This window comes from Bos taurus, chromosome 1 (assembly GCF_002263795.3).
Source record: "Bos taurus isolate L1 Dominette 01449 registration number 42190680 breed Hereford chromosome 1, ARS-UCD2.0, whole genome shotgun sequence".
Taxonomy (NCBI): Eukaryota; Metazoa; Chordata; class Mammalia; order Artiodactyla; family Bovidae; genus Bos; species Bos taurus.
In genome coordinates this window covers 100,313,683-100,330,290 of record NC_037328.1, presented here as the reverse complement: position 1 = coordinate 100,330,290, position 16,608 = coordinate 100,313,683, and positions in this window count along the sequence as shown.

Sequence of the window (16,608 nt, the reverse complement as noted above, 5' to 3'; positions counted from 1 at the left end):
CAGCAGCAAGCTCAGATACTGTTTGAGCAGGTATCATCTGTTCCTCTTCCCATCACTGAGGGACTAAAAGAAGAAAACACTAATATTCAAAGGATCAATATTGTTGTGAGAAATAAGGCCTTTGTGTTTGACACAAGAATCTGATGTCTTCTGCCCACTTCCACGAGCAAACTAAGTTGTTTGCTTGCAACTAGAGTATATTTCTGACACTTCCCAGTTCTAAACGGTTTTATCAGCAAGGATGAGATGTTGATGATAGAGGTATGGCTTCCTAGAAAAGGAAAATGAGGGTCTTTCAACTTAATAAATGGGATTAGAGGCAAACTCATGGGAATTGGTAACAAATACATTGGCCAAATCATACTGTCACCAGACAATAACTATTTTTCCAACTCGTTGTTTGTTAATAAGAATAAGGGAGGCGATTATAAATCAATATAAATAAATGGGTTCAAAGACAGCTGACCTTGTTGTTGTAACTCTCCTTCAGACAGCAGACTTCCTAATCAATATGGTGGTCAGTCTCAAGACATTGTAAATATTAGTACTAAGATTGTCCTAGGGGTGAGGGGTAGAAGTTTCTGATGCCCTTCAGAAAACAGTTACAGAGAAACACACCTAAACCAAGAGTGCAAGAAGGAAAATCAATGACCATGACTGGCTGAAGCCAGGTGAATCATTAGAACTTTGGTTGGTTTGCTTGGAAAATGAAGGAGTGAAATGCAAGAAGGCAACGGCTATGGGTACTTTAGGATTCAGTCCCTTTTGCAGTCTATCATCTTAATCTTCAATCCACTTGTAGAAGTTAGCAAAACTTCTCCAACACTTTTGCAGTAGATATTGGCAGTTTTAAGAAACCTTTGAACCTCAGATTTCCCTGAGAAAGACCCCTATGGTAAACAGTAGATGAGGCACTGAATACTATTCAAGCTCTTACTGCTCTGGATTGAGTTTAACTGCAGATGAAGGTGACCCACTAGAGAATGAAAAACTGACTAAAAGAAGCCCAATAAAATTTTGCTGTCAATCTCACCACTCTGAAAATCTTAGGTTACCCTTATGTAAAGACTAGGCAATAACTGAAGACATGTTCTCATGATGATAAAATGAAAATGTCTCAAATTTTATGGTGGACTGGACTTCTTTAAAAAGAAAATAACCACTGTGCCAATCAAACCCAACAGCCAAAGGTGAAGACAAAGCCCAGAGCCCCAGCCAGAAAGCAATGTGCCTTTGGCTGCTGAGTCAAAGGGTCCCTAAAGTAATAATGACCTTGCTGCCCAGATAGAGCTATGAGTAAACTGAAAATATTGGCAGTTTGTTTGGTTGAGCTGTGAAGAACAGCACTGCTGGAAATGAAATGAAAATATGACTTGCTTACTGGTTATGGCCACTCTCTCCCTCTCTTACCCTCTAACCCAAGTTAAATTATTTTAAGAAGATAATTATTGAAGTCTCTTTACCTAAGAGGAACCAGAGACTCTAAGTACCCATTCACATTTGCTTAGGAACTTTGGCAAAGGGAAAAATGAAAACTTAACTTCCCATCACAATATACGGAGAAAGCTAGATTTTCTTGTTGTCTAACATAGTACTTAAGTTTGTGCTTTGGACTCAATCAGATCATTAACTAGCTGTTTGATCTCAATCTTAAACCCTTATAAATATCACTTTTCCTCATTGTGACCTAGAAACACTAATAGTACCTATTTTCTAGGAATATTGTGAAGATTAAATGTGATAATGTACTTTAATACAAAGCACTTATTTGTTCTCAGTCACCATCAGTTGTTATCATGTATATAAAATGTGTTATGAAATATCATCATAATCATTTTGCCATCGATAATGATAGTAAACATAATCCCCCTACCACTGCTATGGGCTTCCCAGGCGGCACAGTGATAAAGAATCCACCTGCCAAAGCAGGAGACAGAGCAGATGCGTGTTTGATCCCTGGGTCAGGAATATCCCCTGGAGCAGGAAATGGCAACCCACTCCAGTATTCTTGCCTGGAAAATGCCATGGACAGAGGAGGCTGGCAGGGCACAGTCCATGGGATCACAAAGAGTTGGACAACTGAGTGACTAACACTTTAACAAGTTTATATATGAATATAAATGTAGACTACCTAAGAATGAAAAATTATGATGTAGATCAATTTATATTGACATGACAAAATATTGGAGGAGAAAAACAAGTTGCAAATTTTAATGATAATATAATAATATTTATATACATATAGATAATTATATAAAGAGTAAGATACATTGCATGCCTGCATGTATATTATATATGTATAATATATATATGTATACATATATATATTATATATATATATACACATATCACTTTAGATATGTATAAAAGTGATATGCTGTAGATTTCAACTGGCTATCTCTGGGAATAGAATTAAGAAACATTTTTATATATTCTTTTCATATATATTTTATATATCCTTATAATTGTTTAACTCCTTTACAACAAGCATGGTTCATATACGTCCCAAGTTTTTTCATTGTGGAAAAGGTAGATTTTTATCGAGTATACACCTCTCTGAAAATTGAACAATAAAGGAGATGATAAAGGCACAATATATTACACCCCTACACCTTCTATTATTTTTCATTTATCTGTACTATATTACTCCCCAAATCTTTCTGAATATCCAGGACAAGTATAATCTCAATGTAAAAGATAAAGAAATGACTCAGAAATATTTAGATTACACTGTCTTTCTTAGTGTAATCCTGAAAAAACCCTTCAAGGCTTTTAGTAACATGCACAAGTTCAGGACAAGCACATGGGCTCCTGTTCCTGAATGCTTGTCCAATACTTTTTTCCATTATTTCACAAGGATCAGTTTATCAGAAGTTTACATGAAGGTACAGTGAGAAGAACAGAGGAAGCTGACGTGTCCCTGTGCCAGCTGCTGTGTTAACCTTTTGTTAAACAGAGATATCTAGGGAAGGTATCAAAGTACCTGTGACCCATTGACTCCCTTAACCAGTGGGATACTGCTGTGGGAAATAATAGAAGTCAGGACATCTACTCTAATATCCTTGCCAACAGTTTTCTAGACCTCTAGGCAAATAGAATAATAATATTTAGTAAAAGGAGGATCCTTACTCATGGGATATTCTTTAAAGGTGCCCATTGTTTAGGATTGTTGTTGTTCTTTAGTTGCTAAGTTGTGTCCAACTCTTTGCTACCCCACAGGCTGTAATCCTCCAGGCTCCCCTGTCCATGAGATTTCCCAGGCAAGAATACTCAGTGGGTTGCCATTTCATTCATTACTATGGCTTAGGATTCCTTGCAGTTAATAAACCCAAAATCTGTAGATTTATGAAACTTGGACATTATTACATAAACCATGGTATACAATGGCGAGAACTAAAATCCTCCTCCTGTTTGAGGAGATAATCTCACTGAAAAACCACATCTACTCTGGCAAGAAAGCACATGTCTTATGAAGGAAAAAAAGGACCCAGAAGTTGCCCTTCACATCCCAGACTTGTCCCTACTTTGTCTGAGCCTCCCAAATACCTTTAAGATTAATAACAGGCAATACTTTTGGTTCACATGAGTTAGATTTGAAATTTTGTTTTGTTTTGTTTTGTTTTTGTTTTTTTAATTTTATTTTATTTTTAAACTTTACATAATTGTATTAGTTTGAAAATTTAATCCTTTGTGTTAGCTCAAAAAGAGGGTTAAAAAGACTAACAGAAAAAAATATGTATTTAACGAGTGGCACTGGTGGTAAAACATCCATCTGCCAATGCAGGAGATGCAAGAGATGAGGGTTCGATCCCTCGGTCAGGAAGATCCCTTGGAGAAGGAAATGGCAACCCACTCCAGCATTCTTGCCTGCAAAATCCCATAGACAGAGGAGCCTGGCAGGCTACAGTCCATAGGGTTATAAAGAGCTGGACAGGACTTAGCAGTTGATCACTTAACAATACATTTCTCCAAATAATAGGTGTGATTTGATATTACTTTGCCAACAAAGGTCCATCTAGTCAAGGCTATGGTTTTTCCAGTGGTCATGTATGGATATGAGAGTTGGACAGTGAAGAAAGCTGAGCACTGAAGAATTGATGCTTTTGAACTATGGTGTTGGAGAAGACTCTTGCAAGTCCCTCTGACTGCTAGAGATCCAACCAGTCCATCCTAAAGGAGACCAGTCCTGGGTGTTCATTGGAAGGACTGATGCTGAGGCTGAAACTCCAATACTTTAGCCACTTCATGTGAAGAGTTGACTCACTGGAAAAGACTCTGATGCTGGGAGAGATTGGGGGCAGGAGGAGAAGGGGAAGACAGAGGATGAGATGGCTGGATGGCATCACCGACTCAATGCACATGAGTTTGGGTGAACTCCAGGAGTTGGTGATGGACAGGGAGGCCTGGCGTGCTGCGATTCATGGGGTCGCAAAGAGTCGGACATGACTGAGCGACTGAACTGAAAAACGCCAGGCAAAGTAGATATTGACTTCCCATGTGCCAGGAGCTTTCCCTATTTTATTTCCCTATACTACATACCACATGAGGTAAGTAAAATCACTCCCAACTTTTTTATCAAATTAACAAGACACAAAGAAATTTTTTTTAATGTGCACTCATTCCCAGCTACTAAGTCAGGAACCTGGAGTTCCAACTGGATCCAATTCTTCTCTACCTACTGCTGTCTCCTTGATGTTGTTGCATAGTCACTAAGTCACGTCTGAGTCTTTGGGACCCTATGGACTGTAGCCTGCCAGGTTCCTCTGTCCATGGGATTTTCTAGGAAAGAGTACTGGAGTGGATTACCATTTCCTTCTCCAGGGGATCTTCCTGACCCAGGGATTGAACTCCTGTCTCCTGCATATCCTGCACTGCAGGCAGATTCTTTACCACTGAGCCACCTGGGAAGCCCCCTAGGAGGAGGTTAAATCTCTGATTACCCTTTTCATGGGTTGAATTTAAGAGCCAGTTCTCTACTTTAGAAACTCATATGAAATCCCAAATGTATTAGAAAACAATATTTTCTAGGTTTTACAGCCTTAAGCATCATATGTTCAACAATTAACTTCATTGCCTTTGCTTAGATCAGGGGTCCCCAACTGGCCACAGACCCATACTGGCAGCACAGCAGAAAGTGAGTGGCAAGCAAGAGAGCAGAACTTCATCTATATTTACAGCCACTCTCTATCTCTTGCATTACCACCTGAGCTCCGCCTCCTGTCAGATCAGCAGTGACATAATAAATGTAATGCACTTGGATCATCCCAAAACCATCTCCCGACCCAGTCCATGGAAAAAATTACCTTCAACAAAATCAGTCCTCGGTGTCAAAACAGCTGGGGACTGCTGGCTTCGATGTCCAGCAGTAGGGTCCAGGACTCAGGAAGATGAAACAGTTCTCCATCTAACAGAAGTTCCTTTGATGGCACTAAGAACCCACTCTTGAAAAAGTCACTTTTAATTACACTTTGACATTTATTTTACTTTTCATCAAAAACTCAAAGTAAATAAACCCTCATGACTTTTAATGAAATGGATATGGGTTTTACCCTGGTAGTAGGTCAAAATTGAAAGAAGTCATACATGAAACTTTTGAAAGGGCTGGAGTGAAATTACTTCATGTTTCTTCATCTAAAACTAAAGTGATACTTCAGCCCTCCATAGGTAGAAATTTTTCTTCTTTTCTGACATATGATCCAGTGGGATTTATAACGCTTCTGCAGAAAAATGAATTCTAGAGAGGCTGAGACGATGAATAATTACAAGTAACAGAGTTTTTTTTTTTTTCTTTTGATGTTATTCCCAGTTACTCCTAATTCTGCATAAATAAATATTTCTGAGAACAGAAGGGCAGTGGAGGAGTAGGTGCAGGTAGGAGTATGTCATGTTCTACAGCTCCAGCATGCCTCTGCAAGTAGGCATTGTGCCATGAAACAGACAGCCACAGGTGAGCAGATGGCATCAGTCTATAGCAAGCTTATTCAGGCCACATTTTCATCATTACACTTAAAGTATATGACTCATAGAGAAACGAAGACTATTTTTTTGTTACTCCTTGATTTTTAATATTTTCAAGCACTTACAGAGTCTCGGAGAAGGCAATGGCACTCCACTCCAGTACTCTTGCCTGGAAAATCCCATGGATGGAGGAGCCTGGTAGGCTGCAGTCCATGGGGTCGGCTAAGAGTCAGACACGACTGGGTGACTTCACTTTCACTTTTCACTTTCATGCATTGGAGAAGGAAATGGCAACCCACTCCAGTGTTCTTGCCTGAAGAATCCCAGGGATGGTGGGGCCTGGTGGGCTGCCATCTATGGGGTCGCACAGAGTCGGACACAACTGAAGCGACTTAGCAGCAGCAGCAGCAGCAGCACAGAGTCTATTTGTACTTTTAAAAAGACAAAAGAAAAATCACAAGTCAACATACACAAATGACAGATGATCCAAAGCAGAAATGATCAAAATACATAATGTCTGGATGATCTGGTCTAAGCTCTTTTGGAGAAATGTATCTAATATGGTAAAACTGATTATTTTAACTACATTATTATTGTCTTTGCATGCACTAATAGTGATGTGCAGGTTGTCTCATCCAAAGCAAACTGTTTTAATTATTGGTATGATCTTTCTAGTGTGAAAAGTTGTCAAGAGAGGAATTCCTGAGTCCATCCCAATGAAGGGTGCACTCATATGCTGACAGTTCATTTATAAATACCAAAGTAACTGACTCATTTCATTATCAGGGCATGTAGGACTTGCTTTTATGAAATAAGGAAGGAAGTCCTTCTGAGTTTCAGAAGTTGAGTAGAGCACAGTTAGGGCAGATACACAAGTCTCTACTTGTGTAATCCATATTCTATAAACTTTCCCTTTGTATATGCCTTTAAAGTATGATATTTGCCCCCCAAAATTTTTTTTCTTGTAATTTATTCTGTACTTATATGACAGGTTACAAAATGAGGAAGGAATGATTACATTGCCCATATTTGTCAAGTGGATAGATATGAAATTGTTACTGGTATGCCTGTGCAAACTCAATTGTGTCTGACTTTGCAACCCTATGGACTGTAGTCTACCAGGCTCTTCTGTCCATGGCATTTTACAGGCAAGAATACTGGAGTGGGTTGTCATTTCCTTCTCCAGGGGATCTTCCTGACTCAGGGATCAAACCTGTGTCTCCTACATCTCCTGAATTGCAAGCAAATTCTTTATCTCTTGATCTACTGGGGCTTCTCAGAAGTGAAGTTATAAAATACATATATATGTATATATATGTATTTATAATATACATGTAATATACTATAAAAGAATTATATAGAGATTTATAATTTAAATGAGAGAAAAAGAATCTTGTTCAGTGTTTCCCTTAGTAAAATAAAGAGAATTTAAGGCATGACTAAATAATATTTTTTTCGAGGCAGGACAGTCAATATACCCTAACTTTCTTGCTGCTTCATTTTCTATTTGGAACTGAAATTTGTTATGCTATTGAAAGTGACTGTCAGCAACCAGATAACCAGTCTTCCCAATGCTTTTTAGGGGACCCATTTCAGACCAGAATCATTTTTGCTGTGGTAAATTGATGCACATGCTCAAATAAAGCTCCCATCTGAGTTGTTTAGTGTGAAGAGAACAAGTTTGAGAACCATAGACAGTGGGGACAAAGAAAGATAAAGGTAGGAAAGGTATCTGACTATATCAAGTCTAACTAATACTACTTATTTTTTACCAAAAGAAAATGTACAAAACACTTTGCTGTTTCTAATATCCAAGTCAAAGTAGCCTCTCCTCCCTCATCTGACATCACTCTATTCTAAGTACATTTTGTTGAAATTCAGTTGGTCTAAAGCTTGATTTATCTTTCCTCTATAGCCTACTTCCCTTCCCCTCTAGTTATCCTAATCTGGTGAAAAACATAGCCACTCACTCAGCCAGCCAACACGTTTGGAAATCTCTCATTCCTCTCTAATCCCTCTCTCCCCTTCACATGTCACATCCTACCACCAGCTAAGTGCAGTGGTTGTCTCTCCCACATGGCTCGGGAAAGTGGCTAGGCACTACTACATCCACTGTCTTTCTACTGCCACCATTTCTCACATGAGCAAAAGCAGCCTCTGAACTGATACCTCTGTATTTCCCTTATCCCTCATTCCTTTAGTGGCCACAATAATTTTTCTAAAATCATATTCTGTTACTTCCTCTTTAAAATATTTCAGAAGTGTCAGAGAACTCTTCTGGGCCCCGTGGCTTGAGGGAAATGTCACTCTTTTTTTTTTTTTACACGTCCGTTTATTAAACAAGAACTCCTTCATGACAATTCAATATTTATTAGCGATTAGTGTTGAGAAAATTATTTCCCTCTACATACAAAAATACAGATTTGAACACTATGAAAACAATCAGGACAAGTACCATGAAAAAATTGGTCCTTCAAAAGAAATAAAGGGGGAAAACTGAGGGCAGTGTGAGGCTTTGTAGGCTGTCAGGAATAAACCAACAGGAGCGAAGGCTCTGGGGCCCCCAAACCACTCTGAATGGATGGTCACATCTGGGCTGGTGGGAGCTGAGTGGTGCCCACACCAGCCTCAGAAGCCAGGACGGGAGCTCAGACTGCCCAATATCATAAACAAGTTCGCTGAACACACATCACCCCAGCTCACCCCACAGCTGCATCTACACTGTTAAAGGAAATAGACTTTTAAGAAGCAAAGTGTAGTAGTTATTAAATTAACATTGCCCCTCCCCCAAGTGCCACTGGGCCAAGTACCAGAGTAGTCACATGGGAATTATCAGCCATCTTACTCGTCTTCCTTTGTTAGAAAATAACTCTGTCTGACCCTTCAAAGCGGAAAAAAAAAAAAATTTTTTTTAATGTTTCTGCTGCTGGTGATGGTGGTGGTTTAGCTGAGTCGTGTTTGACTCTTGCAACCACATGGACTGTAGCCTGCCAGACTTCTCTGTCCATGGGATTTCCCAGGCAAGAATACTGGTGTGAGTTGCCATTTCCTTCTCTGGGGTATCTTCCCGATGCAAGATTCAAACCCTGGTCTCCTGATTTGTAGGCAGATTCTTCAAATGAATAGTGTGAAAAGAGTTGACAATATATTGTGACACTAAGATTTTCATGCAGAAGTCACCAGGAATGGGGAAATAATACCTGTGAAGGATGAATCAGGCAGAGCAAGAGGTCAAACTGTGAAGCTGTTGCATCAGAACCGTGGCCAATCCTTTACAGTAAGTTTTGAAGCTAAAATTGCCTTAGAAGTTTTCCATAATGGAGGTGAGGGGTCAAGTTTTTGTGCCTCAACATGGTCAAGTCATTGAATATTGACTGCCCCTGGGGAGACACATGACCTGGGTGAAGCAGCTTCCTTCTAGTAATGCAATTTCTAGTAAAGCACTTAGCTTTGAGTCATCAGCTGTCAATACTAGCAGCAGCTGAAAGAATGGGCACCTAGGTGCCAAAGTATCTTCTGGGTAGAGCATTCTAGCAGCTACAACCTCGTAAGAGGTAGAACATCCTTACTTTAATAGTTATTGTGATTTAAAAGTGTTCCTAGCATAATATTAATGAGAGCCAAACCCTAAATTGAAAACGGGGATAAATGCTAAAGATGATCATTCTGAAGTCCTGTACAGCCTGATCACAATTTCCAACACAAACATTAAGAAAATTAAAGTGAAAATTGAAGAAACAGTTTGTTCATAACCAGTTGTGCTGGCTTCAGGAGGTAGATTTTTAACAACATATATTTTCAGATTTCCTCATTTCTCAGGATTTCCGTAATGTAGAAAGGAAACTCGAACTTTCCAAGAGTGCTGGAGAAAGTCAACTGTCCTTGTCCCTTTTGGTTAATCCCATTAAGATCACATATCTCATTATTGCTGTCTATAGAAATTTTCTACAATAGTTGATATTACATTTAAATTACAGAAATAGATTAAAATTTAGTTTCTTCTTAATTTATTTTCCATGCTGAAATACTATCTGAAAATGTATAAATAACTGTGATATTTTGATAATTATTTATTTTTACACCTTTGAAAAAAATGCAGTTAGGATTTAGATAGAATTACTACCATCCTGCCAACTACAACACCCTTCTCTATTGAGACATAGCCAGTTGGGAAAGAAGTCGCACAGAGTCGGACAAGACTGAAGCGACTTAGCAGCAGCAGCAGCAGCTGTTACCTTAAAGAGAGAAGCTGAACTGTTCTCCAACCTGGCTCTTTATGTTTTAGGTGAAAGGCTCCATGCTGCTTTAGGTGAAAGGCTCCTCATACTGCACACAAACAGCAGTATGAGGTCTAATTTATTTTGGCTTCCCTTGTGGCTCAGACGGTAAAAAGTCTGCCTGCAATGTGGGAGACCCAGGTTCGATCCCTTGGTCGGGAAGACCCCCTGGAGAAGGAAATGGCAACCCACCCCAGTATTCTTGCCTGGAAAATCCCATGGATGGAGGAGCCTGGCAGGCTACTCAAAGAGCTGGGGTCTCAAAGAGCTGGACACGACTAAGCGACTTCACTACTTTCACTACCATTCATAGGGCTTCCCTAGTAGCTCAATGGTACGGAATTTACCTGCCAATGCAAGAGACGAAGGTTCCATCCTTGGGTCGGAAAGATCCCCTGAAGAAGGAAATGACAACCTACTCCAGTATTGTTGTTTGGGGAAGTCCCAGGGACAGAGGAGCCTGGCGGGCCACAGTCCATGGGGTTGCAGGTGCATGAGCATGCACTACCATTCACATATCTTAAGCCAAGCATACCTACAAACCCAAAAGGCAGAGAATTGTCTCTAACTGATTGTGTGAAAGACAATGTGAATGAAGAAAGTCCCCTCCCCAACAAACACACATTCCTCCACAAATAAGAAATGAAGTCAGTAAGTGCTTTAGGAGAAAGAGACACCCTTAGTCTCTGCATAAAGATAGGTAGTAATGATAAGAAGTGCAATAAACTGCAGCAAGCAAGTTTAGAGAAGCAAAATGAGTGTGCAGATTTTGAAAAGCACTGAGATAAGAGTTGACATGATATTCTCAAATTTTTCAATCAGGACAAGAGATACTTCTTTTACTTTTCAACCTATTCTAAAAATAGCATCCACAATAACACCTATATTTCCTTAACAATACATAGCTTCTACCCCTCAGTCCCCATCAGAGTCTGTACAGACAAAGCTCATTGAGACCGTTTAGACAGACATCACCAATGCTGACCTAAGTTGCAAATCCAATGAACTTTTCTCCATCTTCATTTCGTTTTATCCTTTACTGAATTCCACAATGTGAATGTATATGTAAATATATATGTATACACACATATCTGCATTTTTGTTATCATTCTTTTTATAGTTGACATTCAAGCCTTCAGTTACGCAAGGTAAAAATGACTGAATTTAACAATTAAAATTAATTGCACTAAAATATATACATATGTTTTTGGAAGAACATATAACAAGGGGGCTTTTAAATTTTAATTATGAAGCAGGAGTATATCTTAATTCTGATATTTAAAAAATAAAAATAGAAAGCAACTCAAACAGATTACAAATCCCAGAAAAGTGTGATCTACTTTGAAGACTGAGCTGGTTTATTACTCTATTTAGTTTGAACTGACCCCCATATCTTTCATGATTGGAATAAACCTTCAAAGAAGCCTATATACCACTGTCAGTAAAGAAAAAAAGAGAAAGCCACTAGATTTGATGTTATATACCCAGAAGTTCTTATTCACTCTATGGATCACTGACCAAAGGCCACAGAATTTCCAAATTAAAACCATGAATGAGAAGTAAAGTTAGCTGCTGACTGAGACACCTTTGTAAAGGTGTCACAGCAGCCCATGCTTCTCAGGTTTGATGTGCATCAGCTATGTTATTTTGGGTTAGTTACTAGGCAACTCCATCTATGAGTCATGGGAGAGCAGTCAGCAGCACCATCATCCGTGTCATCTTTCAACAGACTGAACACAATAGCTAAAAATCAGTCACCTTTTTTTCCACAAAGACCCATGTCAAAAACTAGGAAGCTGGGTGGCGTGGAATGGTTTTAAATTGTAGCCCTCATAATTGACTTTCATGTAATTCCAGAAACAAACACCATTAAGACTGTTAGGGAAATAAATGGCTTACTAAAAGGAAGTCAACCACAAGGAATATAAAGTAAAAAATAAATAAAAATCTCTGAGGTGGGAAGGTCAATAAATAAGGTACCTTTGGAAGATTATTATTGCTTTAAAGTCTCCAGGATTCAGCTTGGAAATCAGTCACTATTTTCAGTGCACTTAAATAGTCAACTGGATTCTTTCCTTCCCGGTGTTTAGCACAATATACCTTATAATCCAGGTGGAGACAAAGCTTTCTCTTTTTTTACTTTTAAGCAGATTCAATTATTCTTTTGGTTTAAAATTTTGTTCCATCCTAAAATATAAAAGTTTCTAGGGAATGTGGATTGTTGGACCTAAGAGGGAGCAGATAGGTAATGAAGAAAATAAAAACAGATTATTTTATAGGCAGATATGCCCAGTGGACATCATCTGATCAAAGTGTCATAAACAACTATCACAACTCACCCCGTGTGCAAAAAATAACCCTCCTCTCCACGTTCTCCCTTCCTTCCTCAGGGCTAGCTTCAGGAGTATGTGATCTGTGCAGGTACACTGGTCCTTGTTCATTGAAGGGCCTCACATCTGATCAAATGCTTCAGTCTCACCTTTAGAACTTCATCATTTGTAAACAAAGAAGCCTGTCATTCTATTTAGCACTGGGCCCCACAAATTACTTAGCCAGCCTGGCCTTTCATTCATCAAGTGAAAGTAGCCATGACTTTGTCCATTCTACCTCCTAAGCTAACTTAAAACCTACCAGTTCTTTATCCAAATTTCATGGTTCAGGCCTTCAGCATCCTAACTCAGGGGCCTCACTGTGAGAAGGATTTGAGGGAAAGCATCTCCTTAGATGTGAACAGAGAGTGTCATACAGAGTGAAGAAAGTCAGAAAGAGATAAACAAATATCATACATTAACACACATATATATACAATCTGGAAAACTGGTACACAAGAACTTATTTGCAAGACATGAATAGAGATGCAGATGCAGAGAATAGATACGTGGACACAGTGGGGAAAGGGGAGGGTGAAACAAATTGGGAGAGTAGGATTGACATATATACCTTACTATGTGTGAAATAGATAGCTAGTGAGAAGTTGCTGTATAACACAGGGTGTTCAGCTCAGCATTCTGTGATGACATAGACGGGTGGGATTGGAGGGTGGGGAAATGGAAGGGAGGCTCAAGAGAGAAGGGATATATGTATACATATAGATTCAAGTGATTAGACCTAATAGACAGACTGTCTGAAGAACTACGGAGGGAGGCTCATGACACTGTACAAGAGGCAGTGATCAAGACCATCCCCAAGAAAAAGAAATGCAAAAAAGCAAAATGGTTGTCTGAGGAGACCTTACAATTAGCTGAGGAAAAAAAGAGAAGCTAAAGGCAAAGGAGAAAAGGAAAGATATACCCATCTGAATGCAGAGTTCCAAAGAAGAGCAAGGGAGAGATAAGAAAGAGGGAGGTGGGAGAGGGGTTCAGGGTGGGGAACATGGGTACACCTGTGGTGGATGCATGTTGATGTATGGCAAAACCAATACAATATTGTAAAGTAAAAAAATAATGATAATAATAATAAAATAAAAAATAAATAAAATTTAAAAAAAAGAAAGAAAGCCTTCCTAAGTGAACAATGCAAAGAAATAGAGGAAAACAATGGAATGGGAAAGACTAGAGATCTTTTCAAGAAAGTTAGAGATACCAAGGGAACATTTCATGCAAAGAAGGGCACAATAAAGGATAGAAATGGTATGGACCTAACAGAAGCAGAAGATATTAAGAAGAGATGGCAAGAATACACAGAAGAACTATACAAAAAAGCTCTTTATGACCCAGATAACCATGATGGTGTGATAACTTACCTAGAGCTAGACATCCTGGAGTACAAAGCCAAGTGGCCCTTAAGAAGCATCACTATGAACAAAGCTAATGGAGATGACAGAATTCCAGCTGAGCAATTTAAAATCCTAAAAGATGATACTGTTAAAGTGCTATACTCAGTATGCCAGCAAATATGGAAAACTCACCGGTGGCCATGGGACTGAAAAAGATCAGTTTTCATTTCAGTCCCAAAGAAAGGCAGTACTAAAGAATATTTAAACTGCTGCACAATTGCACTCATTTCACATGCTAGCAAAGAAATGCTCAAAATTAACTAAGCCAGACTATAACAGTACATGACCCAAGAAATTCCACATACTCAAGCTGGATTTAGAAAAGGTAGAGGAACCAGAGATCAAATTGCCAACACACACTGGATCATAGAAAAAGCAAGAGAATTCCAGAAAAATATCTACCTCTGCTTTACTGACTATGCTAAAGCCTTTGACCATGTGGATCACAACAAACTGTGGAAAATTCTGAAAGAGATGGGAATACCAGACCACCTTACGTGCCTCCTGAGAAATCTGTGTGCAGGTCAAGAAGCAACAGTTAGAACTGGACATGGAACAATGAACTGGTACCAAACTGGGAAAGAAGAACGTTAAGGCTATATATTGTCACCCTGCTTATTTAACTTATATGCGGAGTACATCATGTGAAATATTGGGCTGGATGAAGCATGAGCTGGAATCAAGATTTCTGGGAAAAATATCAATAACCTCAGATATGCAGGTGACACCACCCTTATAGCAGAAAGTGAAGAGGAACTGAATAGCTTCTTGATGAAGGTGAAAGAGGAGAGTGAAAAAGCTGGCTTGAAACTCAACATTCAAAAAATGAAGATCATGGCACCCAGTCCCATCACTTCATCACAAATAAATGGGAAGACAATGGAAACAGTGACAGACTTTATTTTCTTGGGCTCCCAAATCACTACAGATGGTGACTGCAGCCATGAAATTAAAAGATGTTTGTTCCTTAGAAGAAAAGTTATAAAAAACCTAGACAGCATATTAAAAATCAGAGACTTTACTTGGCCAATAAAGGTCCATCTAGTCAAAGCTATGGTTTTTCCAGTAGTCAGTATGGATGTGAGATTTGGACCATAAGAAAAGTGGAGCACTGAAGAATTGATGCTTTTGAACTGTGGTGTTGGAGAAGACTCTTGAGAGTCCCTTGGACTGCAAGGAGATCAAACCAGTCAATCCTAAAGGAAATCAGTCCTGAATATTCATTGGAAGGACTGATGCTGAAGCTGAGGCACCAATACTTTGATCATCTGATGCAAAGAGCTGACTCATTAGAAAAGACCCCGATGCTGGGAAAGATTGAAGGCAGGACGAGAAGGGAACGACAGAAGATGAGACGGTAGGATGGCATTTCTGATTCAACAGAGATGAGTTTGACCAAGCTCTGGGTGATGGTAAAGGACAAGGAAGCCTGGTGTGCTGAAGTCCATGGGGTCGCAAGAGTCGGACATGACTGAGCGACTGAACAACAATGTAGCTGATTCATGTTGTTGTATAGCAGAAAACAACAGAGCATTGTAAAGCTATTATACTCCAATAATAAAATTAAAAAACATGAAAAAGCAAGTAAAAGTTAACAGAGAATAGGGGGAAAAACATTCTGGGCAGTAGACCCAGCAGCAGACAGTCTGAGAAGGGTAGAAGATGGCAACTGGACAGGGAGAGGTTCAGAAATCCCAGATGTTCTCCCTTTATCTCTTCTCTTCTTCTCTCAATTTCTGCCTACATGATATCCAGGTCTAGGACTCCTGGTTGGACTTCACTTTTGGCCCCATGCACATCTAGATTTACCATGAGATTATATTATTGTTATTTTTAATCTATGGAGCCATCTAGAATTTGAACTCACCCTTGGAATCGATATACTTCTCAATGTTCCACTTTAGAAGTATAACTTACTCCTTCTTGTAGGGAGATGAGATCAGATAAAATCTCAACTTTTAGCATGCAAAGTAGGAAGTCAAGAAACACCTGGAGTAACAGGCAAATTTGGCCTTGGAATACAGAAAGAAGCAAGGCAAAGACTAATAGAGTTTTGCCAAGAGAACGCACTGGTCATAGCAAACACTGCTTTCCAACAACACAAGAGAAGACTCTACACATTAACATCACCAGATGGTCAACACCAAAATCAGATTGATTATATTCTTTGCAGCCAAAAACAGAGAAGCTCTATACAGTCAGCAAAAACAAGACTGGAGCTGACTGTGGCTCAGATCATGAACTCCTTATTGCCAAATTCAGACTTAAACTGAAGAAAGTAGGGAAAACCACTAGACCATTCAGGTATGACCTAAATCAAATTCCTTATGATTATACAGTGAAAGTGAGAAATAGATTTAAGGGACTAGATCTGATAGATAGAGTGCCTGATGAACTATGGATGGAGATTCATGACATTACACAGGAGACAGGGATCAAGACCATCCCCATGGAAAAGAAATGCAAAAAAGCAAAATGGCTGTCTGGGGAGGCCTTACAAATAGCTGTGAAAAGAAGAGAAGCAAAAAGCAAAGGAGAAAAGGAAAGATATAAACATCTGAATGCAGAGTTCCAAAGAATAGCAAGAAGAGATAAGAA